Here is a 13,860-nt window from a genome sequence, read left to right as displayed (position 1 = left end):
CTCTAAGTTTGTGATAATTTGTATTGCTGGAATTTAAATTTTAATTTGTATTGCTGGAATTGCAGTCCTTACAGATCTCTGATACCTCGTTTATTTATTTTTTTTCAGTGTTTGGTTTCCTCTGTTTCATTTTGAATAATGTCTATGATTATGTCAAATTCAGATTTATTCTTCTTTCCTTCTGCAGCATCTAAATTCTGTTAACCCCATTCAGTGGGTTTTCTATTTAACATATTTATTTTCATCTTTGGTTGAGCATTTTGCATCTTTATTTTCTCTCTTCTTTATATCCATGTTGTCCTCTAATCTTCTTATCACCTTTATAATAGTGGTTAAGATTCTTGTCTCCTTATTCTATCCTCTCTCTAATCTCTGAGTCTGTTTTTATTAACTATTTTTTCCTGTGTATTTATATGCCTAGTAATATTTTTTTGAATGCCAGCCATTCTAAAATTTATATTGTTGAATGCTGAAGTTTGTAATATTCCTTTAAAGAATGTTAAGCTTTACTCTTGCATGCAGTTAACTTACTAATGGATCAGTTTGATCCTTTTGAGACTTCTTTTTGAAGCTTTACTAGGGAAAGGGCAACACAGCATTTATTCTGGAGCTAATTTAACTGTTAATGGAAAATGTGTCTAAGGGATGCTAGCCAATATTTAATTTTTTGATGAGGCTTTACTATTCTGTCTAATGATAGCTTGAAGTATCCCTAGCCTTTCTTTGGTGCCAAGGATCATAAGTCTACCCTAGCCTTTTGGGGTTTTATACCACACATGTCCAGATTAGTTTAGAGCCCAAGACAGTGTAATCCTTCTGAACATCTCAGGAGCTCTGCTGCTTTTTAGTTTCATTATATTCAATATATTTTTCTCGATAACTTCTTCTTCTTAGCCTCTCTGAATCCTAAATCTGTTTCTTCACCTCAGTGAAACTGCCAGATTCTGTTTGGTTGGATCCTTCTGTGATATGGTCTGAAAGCTGAGTCTTGGTTGTTACCTAGAGTATTTGTTTGGTTCACCTTATGTGTTGCCTTTCCCTAAAGAATCATAGTTCTTTGTGGCCTCTTGTCAAATATCTGTGTAAAAGTGTTCCAGGGGCACCTGGGTGGATCAGCAGTTGAGCATCTGCCTTTGGCTCAGGGTGTGATCCCAGGGTCCAGGCTTGAGTCCCACATTTGACTCCTTGTGGGGAGCCTGCTTCCCACTTTGCCTGTGTCTCTGCCCCTCTCTGTGTGTCTCTCATAAATAAATAAATTTAAAAGAAGTATACAGATAAATTTTCTGGAGCATAGTTCTACTTATCATAAAATTTTATCCTCATGGTCCTTTACATCCATATTCCAGCTAATACAAAGGAAGCCAAATTGAAGAAAAGGAAATTGTTTCCTTTAAGATCGGTGCTCAGAAGCTGCGGAAACACTTCTGATTATGAAACTACTGAAAACATAAAGTTGAACAAAAATGAAATGGCTGCACTAATGCTTCATGGAATCCTAATTTTAAAGGGAATCTTTTTCCTCTGTTCCACAAACGTCCCCTTCTCTCTCCTTTGCCGTATGTTTCAGGAATCCTGTAGCCCCCTAAACACAGACAAAGGAGGCTGGCAACAAGTACATAATTCCTATCAAAATCAGCTAGATCCTGTATTTCCCTGGAAATCTCCTCCCAGCCCCTCCAGCAGGCTTGCAGTGTTTTGAAGGTCATAACTTGTGTTCGCTTTGGCAGCACATATACTAAAAATTAAAGATCATAACCTGCTATAGCTTCCTTTACCCTGCAAACCAAAAAAGCTATCGTTGCTGTTTCTCCCACGTTCTGTGTTACATGTTGACTCTGAAGCGGAGGTCAGTTTTTGACAACAATTATATCTCATTAGATAAGACTTGGTCAGGAGTAACTGGGGACTATGATATTTGTCCAGAAAGCTCCATGACTAACTAAAAATTATGCATTCCGTTAGTTCTATAGACTCAATGTTCGGGATGCCTTAACATCTTTATGTTGAAATCCTAACCCCCAATGTGATGGCATTAGGAGATGGGACTTTTGAGAAATGATCAAATCATGAGGGTGCAGCCCCCACGAAGAAGACTAGTACCTTAATAAAATGATGCGGAGAGCTTCCCTGCCCCTTCCCCCGTGAGTGACCACAGCGAGAGGATGGCTGTCGGTAAACCAGGAAATGGTCCCTCAGCAGACACTGAACCTGCTGGCACCTTGGTCTTGGACTTCACAGCCTTCAGAGCTGTGAGACAGGAATTTCTGTTGTTCAGAAGCCACCTCATCTGTATGTTTTGCTATCGGAGCCCAAACAGACTAAGAGAGCTACTAAAGCGTGGAGGGACAGTAGTATAAATCCAACAGTCCCTGTCTTTTGGGTTTTCTTTTACCTGACTTACCTGTTAGAGAATTATTCTACTATAATAGAGCATCCAGCCAATGACTGATGGAAATAAGTCTGTAAATGCCAGCCTACCTTTCCCCGTGGGCCTGAGGTACACGGTCACCAACCCCCAGTGTTTCTCAGCAGAAGTAAGCATCTTTTTTTTTTTTTAAGATTTTATTTGTTTACTTATTTATTTGAGACATTGAGAGTTCAAGAGAGGAGGAGAGTCAGAGGGGGACGGACAAGCAGACTCCCCACTGAGCAGGGAGTCCAATAGGAGGTCGATCCCAGGACTCTGAGATCATGATGTGAGCCAAAGGCCGACTCCTAACCAACTGAGCCACCCCGGCGCCCAAGCACCACTCCTCTTGCTTCATAATGCATAATGCATACTTTTTTGACTGACTTGTGTTCCCTATGCCAGTTTGCATAAATTTATTTCCATAAATATATTTACAATTTATTTATTTATTTAAGATTTTATTTATTTATTCATGAGACACACACACACAGAGAGAGGCAGAGACACAGGCAGAGGGAGAAGCAGGCTCCATGCAGGGAGCCCGATGTGGGACTCGATCCCAGGACTCCAGGATCACGCCCTGGGCTGAAGGCAGGTGCTAAACCGCTGAGCCACCCAGGGATCCCTATATTTACTATTTAAACATGTATATATTATACACACAAAACGTATCTTTACTGGAAAATCATCTTTAAAGCTAAAGAATAACTAACTTTCTTAATTTCTTAGTGGAGTGCTCAAAACAGAGGACTTTAATATCCAGAAGATGTCAATAATCGTGCCTAGAGTGATGCTGGCCATTCAGAGCAGAGAGCATTCTGCTCACCACTGTCCTCAGAGCAGAAAACAACCATCTTTTCACACAGGCCTGTTTTGTAGTTCTCTGGCTTCTCCTGTGGCTTTGTGAAACACAGGACTCTTAAATGGGCTTATTGACTTTTTCCAATCCATATTAGCATACCTCTCTTCTAAATAGCTGGTAGTAGGGACTTGCTGCATTCCATTGTTAGCAACACTAAAATCAGTAATAGAACAGTGGGGGTAAATTCACAGAGGGGTATAAAAGCTAGCACACTAAAATATTAAAGCCCAACTGTGAAAAGCTTTCCATGATATTTTTTTTCCATATCAAAATGTGTTTTAAACACTTTTTGAGTATTATTATAATTAACTATAGTAGCTTTGTAAGCAGTTCCTTTTGTAAGAGAAAAAACCTACCATCACTTAGAGGTTACTAGTTTTTGACATTGAGCTCTTAAGTGGATAATTATATTTATTGAGAGGTGATGCTCACTTGACCACTTGGTGTTTTGGTTTGGGCCAAGGGGAAACAACACAGGTGAAGTGTTTTTATTTATAATGTAACAGATATTGCTATTGTGACTCCATTTCTCAAGCGTAGTTGGTTAACTAAATCTTTATTTCCAGAAACTGCAATGTTCTTCTCTTCCTTGTTCTTGGAAAATTAAAAGCTTCTACCTTAGAGAAGTGAATGATACATTATCCACTCGCTCTAAATTGAACCCATTTGGAGCTATTTGCATCTTGTAGAACCTACAGCTGAGTGCTGTGCTCAGAGGTGTAATGAGTGGTTGTCACAACACACTGGAGGTGGCCCCATAACAAAATGATCCCCTGTCAATCCCCTCACAGGAAATGCTTTGGCAACCTGTAATTCGGCCCCAGTATTAACATCCTGCCTGGGTTTTGTTAAATGGCACTTTCTAGGAAGTAGATCTGGGGAACTCGTGTTTAATAATGTTTTAAGGGGAATATTTGATGGAAGTTTTAGAAAGCATCACATGGGGTTAACAGTGATTTGTCATTTGTTTCTAATTAAAGGACCTAATCTCTTATCACTGAAGCAGTTGTTTTTTTTTTTTCTTTTTATACTAAAGGCACAGATGTGAATGGAAACATATTAATGAGATGTCATACTACATAGTCATTTAGTGTTTTGTTTAACTTAAACATAGCAGAAAATGTGTGTCTAAGTAGACACATGTAATGACATCCTGATAGAATTATAATTTCCCTCATTTGCATAATCTTCAGTAAAATTCACACTAGGTTCACCTTGCATTGCTAATTTCATTTCCCAAATCTGCATTTTTAGAAAATTAAAGAAAAGTCAGACTTAAAGTACTATGGGAGTAGAAAGAGCTTATTGTTAGGTTCCTTCAAATTAAAACTGGAATTGTAATTTAAATATTTGAGTGCCAGGTGTTCTAAAAAGTGACAGGAACCATTCAAATCGACAGGAAGTTTTACATTTCCTGAAGCTATTTAAAAATCCTCTAGGCTAAATCATCCCAGGAGCTTGGCAGGTCTTGGGTCTGAGCTGGAGCTGCCAACAGAGTGACTTCTGGGTCTGGGAAATTGTGTTTGTCTGACCGGGTACCCTGGTGTGCCCAGTTCCAGGATTCCATGAGCTATGACTTCCAAGAGTCAGTCAGGTAATTGGGCAATGAGAGAAGCAGCAGGAGCAACCGTATTTAACTACCCCCTGATGCGTCCCACTCGACTCTCCATTAGCCCAGCAAGACAGCTGTGGGTACAGGGTAAAATCAGGTGATCTCAAAATAGTTTGGGGATGTGGAAAGACACTGAAATTAGACATCTCTAATTTTAGATTATTAGTGTGATTGCCAGTAGGAAAACCTAATTATTCCAAGGCCTTGGTTCAAAGGTACTTGGAAAATATCTTCTGAGCTCTGTCTACCTAGCATATGATATGCTTCCATGCTTCAGAGATCTCATTAAATGTGTGTGTGTGTGTCTCGATCATGAGCCAGACATCGCTAAGAGCAAGATGATGTGTCTCATACATAACAACAATTTTTTAAAAGCAAGCATAAGTTATTTTGTGCTAATACAAATGAAACAAGTGGCTTTTTCTCCCCACAAAGATGAAAAGCAATCAATGATTTTTTTTTTTTTTCAAACCGTGTTGTCCCTTGAATTTTTTTTAAGTTCACCTAAGGTCTAAGCATAAGAGTAGCTTTAAAGGTCTCACATGGCCACACATAGGTACTCCTCTTCCAGTTAGACACAAAATAATCTATCAGATTGAAGGGGAATGGATTTTTCCTTTTTAAAATGTGAAATAAAGATGAAGTGTTCACTACGGTTGGGTTAATTTTATAAATTGTCATAGCCAGAGATAAAACAAATATTCACGAGTGGCTCTGAAGTTTCTGTTGCATAGCAGCGCTACATAGAAATTTTATATAAATGTAGATTACTCAGCTCCATCCTGAGGGTTTCCAACTTGGAAATTTTGAATCTTGACTGGTATTCTGAATTTTTTCACAGGCTCCAAAGACTATTATGAGTTGGTACATGACCAAGTTTGAAACATTCTGTTTGGTTATTAACTTTTGTATTAAAATAGTTTGGTGCCGACTCAGTGTAAACTTTATTAACGTTGACAATGGTGGTTTCGTTTATTCACATATACAGATTGAGAGCTAGTATGTGTTCTTTTTTGTTTAATGAATTAAGTAAGGTTCAAGTTTACCTCTGAAGTTCTCAGAAGGCAGATAATTTTTTTTTGTGACTTTCCTGTGCGTTTTCCCTTTTTGTTTTCTATAGGTAAGCCTTGCACACATATCTCTCCATGGAACAAAAATCCTGCTTAATATCAGAAAATACAACTTGAAAAGCAAAAGCAACATTTTGTGGTTGGCAGTTGTTGCACATCTTGATCTCTCTGAATTTATATATTCTTTAAATGTATAAGAAAAGGTAATGATAGGTATATCTGTGGGAACATCACAATTTTAAATTCAATTTTTACTATTTTTATTTTTTTCCTGAAATTGTTGATATGATTGCAAATTCACTTGCATTGTGAAGAAATTACACAGCAAGATCCTGAATATTCTTTATCCAGTTTCCCTAGTGGTAACTTCTTACAAAGTTATAGCAACCTATTGCAATCAAGAATTTGCTACTGGTATAATACACTGGTCTTCAGAGTTTTCCAATCTGTGTCTGTGTCATTGCATCTTTTTTTTTTTCATTGCATCTTTTTAATGGTGTATATATATATATATATATATATATACACACACTTTGTACAACTTCTCTTTTTTTGTATTTTTTTTTAAGATTTTATTTATTTATTCATGATAGTCACAGAGAGAGAGAGAGAGAGAGAGAGGCAGAGACACAGGCAGAGGGAGAAGCGGGCTCCATGCACCGGGAGCCCAACGTGGGATTCGATCCCGAGTCTCCAGGATCGCGCCCTGGGCCAAAGGTAGGCGCCAAACCGCTGCGCCACCCAGGGATCCCTTTTTTTTGTATTAAAGTTAGAGGAGAGAATATAAACTAACTTATTGGAACATGAGTACCCAACACTTAATTCTAATAATAAGGTTGAGATCCAATAATATACCTCTTATTTATTCATTCCCCTCCCTTTCTTCTCAGAGTTCAACATCATCCCATATTCAATGTTTTAATATTTTACTATATATATATATATATATATATATATATATATCCATACATATACATAGGAATAAGCAATATATGTTAAAGTTTTGCAAGTGTCAAACTCTAAATAAGGTGTCATAAAAGTACCTCTAGGATTCTGATGTCAGAGAGTTTCTCTGAATATATGAACAGTAGTGAAATTGTCAGATAATAGGGTAGGTACATCTTCAACTTCCCTGAATATTACTAAATAGTTCTCTATATTGGCTGTGCATTTAATACTCAATAGGAATATATGTGAATTCCTGCTTGTCTACATCACTGCATTGTCTAACTTTTGACTTCTTTGCGAATAACATAGGCTCTGTACTCATGCATTAAAAACCCTCAATTTCCACCTTTGTGAGATGAAAAGAATAAAAATAATATCTATTTCACAAGTTGTGATTAGGTTTAACTATGGAAATCCATATGAAAGCACTTAGCAGTGTCTCACACTCAAAAGGAATTCAAATGTTTTATATCAAAATGTGAAAAAATACAAAGCATCTGCTCTAAACTGGGGTGGATTCAGGATGTCTTCTTAGATGATGTCATTGGTGGTGTATAATTATAGCCCCCTGCATTGGGGTTGATGGTTGAACATAATATTTTATGACAGCAAACTCCAGAAATACAGCACTGATTCTCACTAATCTGGGATCCTGACTAAACAGTACTCCTTCAACCACCACCACCGCCCACTCCCCCACCCCCGTCTTGCCAATCAACAAAACAAAACTAAATACCTGTGATTTAGCTCTACCTCAGGAGACATGAGACTGCTAGGATTCTACAAAGGTAAACATCTTGTGAGCACCTAGAAGAGTTGGTGCTCTAGCAGGAAACTGCAGTCAGAGGGATGGAAAGACCAGGATGAGTGAATGAGTTAGGAGGTTACCCTGATATTCTACAATGCCCCCACACCCCCAAAGAAATGCTGAGGATTTGTTTCCTGGGGAAGCAAAGTAGGATTGATACAGCCACATTTATGGCTATCCAGGATGGCCGTTAGTGTCCTTAGCAGAGTGTATGTCCACTGAAAAGGGAAATGAACCTCTAGCAGGATGAATGTCTGGATTTGAACATAAAGTTGGTGAGTGTTTGATTATAGTGCAAACTATTCGAATGATTAAGAATTTCATGTATTTTCAAAGATGAACAATAATGCCTTTGCTCAGAAATTAGCAGACCTCATCTGAAAACATTTCCCTGGAGGTAGCAGACACATGTGTAGGCTGGCAATATGCAATTGCTATTAAGAGAATGGCCTCTGAAATCAGAAAGTCTTGCTAGCTACCAACTGTGTGACCTTGGGAAAGTCATGTAACCTCCCCTCTGAGTTTTCTCATCCTCAAGAGTACTTATAACATGAGTTTATTATGAGGATCAAGTAAGATATTTTATCAAAACAAAAACGTACACATGTTAAATTGTAACATAGCTGCCAGAAGAGTCTCTGAAAAGGAATCTCTACACTGTACTACAATTTCAGTCCATATGGCATAATTCTGTGGTGACTTGAAAGTGACTGAGATGAGGAGAGAAATCCATCAAGCCATATTACAGTTAGAATAACTTAACCAGTTGTGAGAGACTAAGTATGGGAGAATGGATAAAGTGGAATTTTATGAATTCAAAATATAAAGGCCCCAGAAAGAATGAAACAAAGGGAACAATCTCATCTATCCACATTGCCATTGATCACAAAGTGATCCATCAGATTCTTGGAAGGAAATTTAAGGTATCCAGGACAGAGGTTTTAAGGAGATTATCGGAGGAGATATGGATGGAGGTATGAGGAGGGTTAAAGAAATCCACAAAGAATGGGGGAACAGGAACCCAGGGAGAAATGAGAGTGAGAAGCCATTGCTATTGCTCCTCTGGAAGTGACAGGGCAGAGACTGGTGTTTCCAGAGCTTGGGGGAGCTAGAACCATGAGACGGGAAAGCCTGACACATGCTGTTGCTGAATAACAAACAGCTCCTCAGAACTCCATGCATATAAAAATCGCCTTGGGTTACCGTTGAAGGGCAGATCCTAATTCTGACACTCTGCAGTGGGGCCCGGATTCAACAGTTTTAACAAGACCTCAGGTGACTTCGATGCTACCTATCATCACGCCATGCCGTAAGAAGCAAGGATATAGAGAAACTGTCACTGCCACATCTAGGGCATCCAAGCAAAGAAGTGTCTGGAAAAGAAGTGCACTTGAGTTTCCTTGGGTAAATTGGATTCAGAGTATTAGATTGAAAGTCCCTTTTCTTTATATAAAGTATATTCTAAGACTCGTTAAACTAAAACTAAAATAATATTTAGGAATGGAAGCAGAACACAAAGAAAAAGAGGATTTCAAATGCAGTCTTGAGCCATTAGATAAGCTTCCTTTCTTCAAGACTTACTACAATTAGACTTATGGAAAGGGTGGGAAATATATGCACCACAATACTGTAGTGTCTATTTCTGGATTTTTATTTTCTTCTTCTTTAGATCAATTTTGCATTGTTTTGATAGTCCGCATATATTGTAATTATTGCAGAAACAATGCGAATTACAAAAATGGACAAATACAAAGTATATGACCATGTTTAAATTCAAAAGTAACTTTCCATATCTGTAAACTGACATATACCTCTAATATTTCAAGGGAAATATTTAAAACATAAACCACTTTATCAGCCATATGTGCAAAAGCATTTGTAGTGTCCTAGGAAAATAAACTTTTGTATTATTAAATAAATTGTTGAAGTTGAGATTGAAAGCTTCAATAGTGCTTCTCAGAACTATCAATAAAGCAAGTGCTTCAGGGATCCCTGGGTGGCGCAGCGGTTTGGCGCCTGCCTTTGGCCCAGGATGTGATCCTGGAGACCCGGGATCGAATCCCACATCAGGCTCCCGGTGCATGGAGCCTGCTTCTCCCTCTGCCTATGTCTCTGCCTCTCTCTCTCTCTGTGACTATCATAAATAAATAAAAAAAAAAAAAAAAAAAAAAAAAAAAGCAAGTGCTTCAGAGAAAACATACTGCCGGGGTGGCCTGGGTGGCTCAGCGGTTTAGCGCCCCTTTCAGGTCGTGATCCTGGGGTCCCAGGATGGAGTCCCACGTCACGCTCCCTGCATGGAGCCTGCTTCTCCCTCTGCCTGTATCTCTGCCTCTCTCTCTCTCTGTCTCTTATGAATAAATAAATAAAACTTTAAAAAAAAAAAAAAAGAAAATGCACTGCTGTATAAACAAACACAATGTACCTCTAGTTACAGAGGATTTTTCACCTGGTCTGGCAAACATGGATATAGAGGAGGAAAAGATTTTCAGCTATTAACACACATACTAAGGAAAAGCTCTTTTCTCCCCAGCTGTGGGGATTGTCCCAAGACTCAGCATTTGACACTCTCTCTTCTCATACCTTCACTCAAGTAAGGCAGCACTTCTTACCGACTTAATTCATTCCTGCACACCTGACATCCAGAACTCAACATTTGCTTTGATGTAACTGTCCTTTATGTTTCTGAGAAGTCTCATATGGTTCTTCTGTTAATGTCTACTGTTGAAAAAAAGACAGGGTGGGGATGGCAAAGAAAATAAAGTAAAAAAAAAAAAGAAATTCTCAAAGAAATATGCAGATATACACACTATTGCTTTAGATCTTATATGGGGAAATAAGCATAAATGAGATTAAATCTGTATAAATGAGAGTAATTCTCAATGGCAATGTTGTCCAAGTCTTGAGAGAAAATGATTTTAAACTTAGGATCTCATATGGAGTCAAACTAACATTAAATGGCACAGTAAAACAGACATTTCCAGATATGTGGAGACTCAGATAATTTCATAGCATGAGGCTGGACCTGAAAGAAAGTCTAAAGGTGGTAATAGGACAAAATAATAAAAAGAATAATTAAAAAGTATAAAGAGCACAAGAAAGAAGGTTGAGGGGAAAAACAGAAATGAACAAATACATAATTAAAACTAATGTTTTTTTGGTGCCTAATGATAAAACGATGAATTTTCTGAAAGTAAAACTCTTTGAATTAAGCATAGGTCGTAGCAAGTGGAGGAAGCCAAAGGAAAATAGGTTAATGAGGTTCTTACATTATGGGAAGAGAGAAAATAGGGAAGAGATAAAGATAGTGAATAATTTAGATGTTAGTAAGTCCCTTGTTCCTCCTACTCTTGAGCGTTGTTTCGGAAGTTCAACATCAAGAAGACAAATTAGGATAAGAAAGTGATAAAGGAAAATGACACCATTATTATTTCTGGGTAATACAGTAATTCAAGAAGATATCTGATACAAGATCAAAGTTAAAATTAATAGCTTTCCTAAACATCAAGAATGTACATTAGAAAATACTAAAGAGAAAAGTGAATTCATATACAAAGAAATAGCAAAACCCCAAAAAACCCTCCTGAAATCTGTAGAAAAGCTAAATGTATAAAATAAAAATGAAAACAAATGTGCAATTTCTTGCTTTAAAGAATGACTAAATAGCCTTAGATTTAGAAAGGAAAGCCGAATAAATGGGGGAAATACATTATGTTCTTATATAGGAACTTACATTAGTATAGTAAATGGCTTTTTTGGTAAAAGTGAAAATCCTCTTCAGATTTTTTTCAGTTAACAAAAACAGGCACTAATGTAGGTCTTTCATAAAAGTGAAGTGGTGTGAGGCAAATTTCAGAAAGTGGAGGGAATACTCTTCATTTTATGGAATTTTTGCCATGTAGGGTTTCACAGAAACTGTCTACTTTCAAATAGAGGAGGAAACCTGTAATGTGAACCAGCTAAGCAGTTTATCTCTCAAGATTGACAGCTTGCTCACCAGTACCCAAGTCTCAGTGCCTGTAATCCAAAGCTCTCATGTCATAAACCCTGTTCATCCCATTTATGCCCTATCTTCCAGGTATACCCTAGAATCATTCAAGACTGTGCACAAAAACATTACAGATACTATTCTCCTGTGTCAAGGTAGCATCCGTTTCCATTTACTCATCTACTCTTTGCTTCACCAGCAGGTGTTTCTGGTGGTCTTTTGGGGTTTTGATGGCAGACACCTGGTCATTGCGTCACTAGGAAGCCCTTGATGTGAACTGATGCCTGGGGAGATGTTATTACCTATGGGATGGAGCTAATATGTATCATTATTAGTTCAGTAACATGTCATCTTTTCCTAGCTGTAGACACTGGGAATACCTCTTTCCTTCTTTTCAAGTAGCACCTACCACCTCATAGGTCTCTACCTCATTTGCCTAATTATGTAATACACTAATACATAGCATGGTGCCATTACACTTGGTGTATCTGAAACCAGATTCATCAGTTCACAGTAAATTTTGTCCCTGTCGTGTTCTCTATTGTCTTCTTTTATCCCCAAATCTCCAGGATCTCAGTTGTTGGATTTCATCCAGTTTCATTTCGTGCTATTTGTAAGAATTTCTCCACAGGAAGGTGTGATTCTAGGTATTAGTTGAGAAGAAATTACCATCTAATTGTCAGGCATCCATGAAAATATGTTTCTGCTTTTTCCTTTTCTGGTAAAAGACAGATTAGCATTTACACCTGTTGGTACCTCAACTTGAGGTAATAATAGGATAAGAGTTGAAGTCAATCATACTATTTCTCTGTCAGATGGCCCCTGGAGCCCTTATGGGGGCATATATGGACTCTGGAAGTTCCAGTTGTCTCAAATTAATTGTTGGGATGTCCACAGGGACCTTGTGCATTACTCTAGGAACTGCTCTTTCTGCCAGTATACAGAATGTATTTTTTTTTTCTTTTTTTCCTCTACTGGCCCAGTGTGACAATGCTTCCATTAACTGCTAGTAACTAAAGGGATCACACCAATATCTGTCTGTGTTACCACTGCTTCTGCTTAAGCTCATGGAAATTAAATGAAGACTGCTATTGCCAAAGGCCCAACTCACGCATACTTTGGTCAAAGCATGCATTTTTTTTTTTTTTGTCCTGAAGAGATGATGCCATCTTCAGAAGAGCTGCTACCAGGCAGGGATACTGTGAACTGTCATCATCTACATCTCTCTCATTTGCCATTGTCAACTTTGCTTCAGCCATTAGCACTTCCACCAGTGCTAAGACAGCACTCTAGATGTTCATGGAAATCTAGAGAAGTGAGTCTTATTCATTTACTCTACCCTTCTCTCAAGAGTCAGGCCTGAATTCCCAGGAGATGGCCTATAGGGGGGAAAGGGGTGAGCCATATTATTTCTGTATCTGAGTCACTCTCAGAGGACACAGCCATTGCTCTTGAGCTAGCTCTACTCTCTTTACCTTTAAGGTGTTCCCTGTCCTCATACTCACACATCAAACAGTCCATCCACATTGACTTATAATGAACCCACTGAACCTGATCTTCAGATAAATGTAGATATTCTTGAATTCTAAAATTATGTCAGGTTCAAACTGATTCCTCAATTTAAAAAAAAAGGGGGGGGAAGTAAATTTAGAAAACTACTTGTGTTCTGTTTTGTATTTCAGAAACTGATTACAAAATAAGTCCTAAAAGAAAAAGCAAAAGAAAGAAACACAGATACACAAATAATGCCATCATGCTGAAAATAGTAAAAAAAAAAAAAAAAAGATGATTGTACATATATCAGTTTTTTATAGTAGAATTTACAAAATGGTGAGAAAAAAAAAGCAGCAACAAGGCATCCTGCCAGCAGGCTGCACAGTGCTGACTTCTGCAGTGCCCGTGGCTCTACAGCAAATCCTTGGGAAAGAGAATGGTGGGGTCTAATGTGAGCAGCGGTGGAGCAGCCCCCTAGGGAAGGCCAATATGAATAACCCAATAATAACCGCAGGGTGGACATAAGAGGTTACATGGATGTTAGCTGCATCCGAGAAATCAATTAGGCCGCAAAGAAGTTTAAGCTGGAAAAAGAGTTGTTTGATATTTCAGTAGATAAACTCACTAGGAAACTTGAAGTTGAAGACTTAAGGAAAAATGCTCTCAAGGAT

Source organism: Canis lupus, chromosome 19, assembly GCF_003254725.2.
Source record: "Canis lupus dingo isolate Sandy chromosome 19, ASM325472v2, whole genome shotgun sequence".
Classification (NCBI taxonomy): Eukaryota; Metazoa; Chordata; class Mammalia; order Carnivora; family Canidae; genus Canis; species Canis lupus.
The sequence above is the reverse complement of the archived record's forward strand: the minus strand, read 5'-3'. Positions refer to the sequence as shown.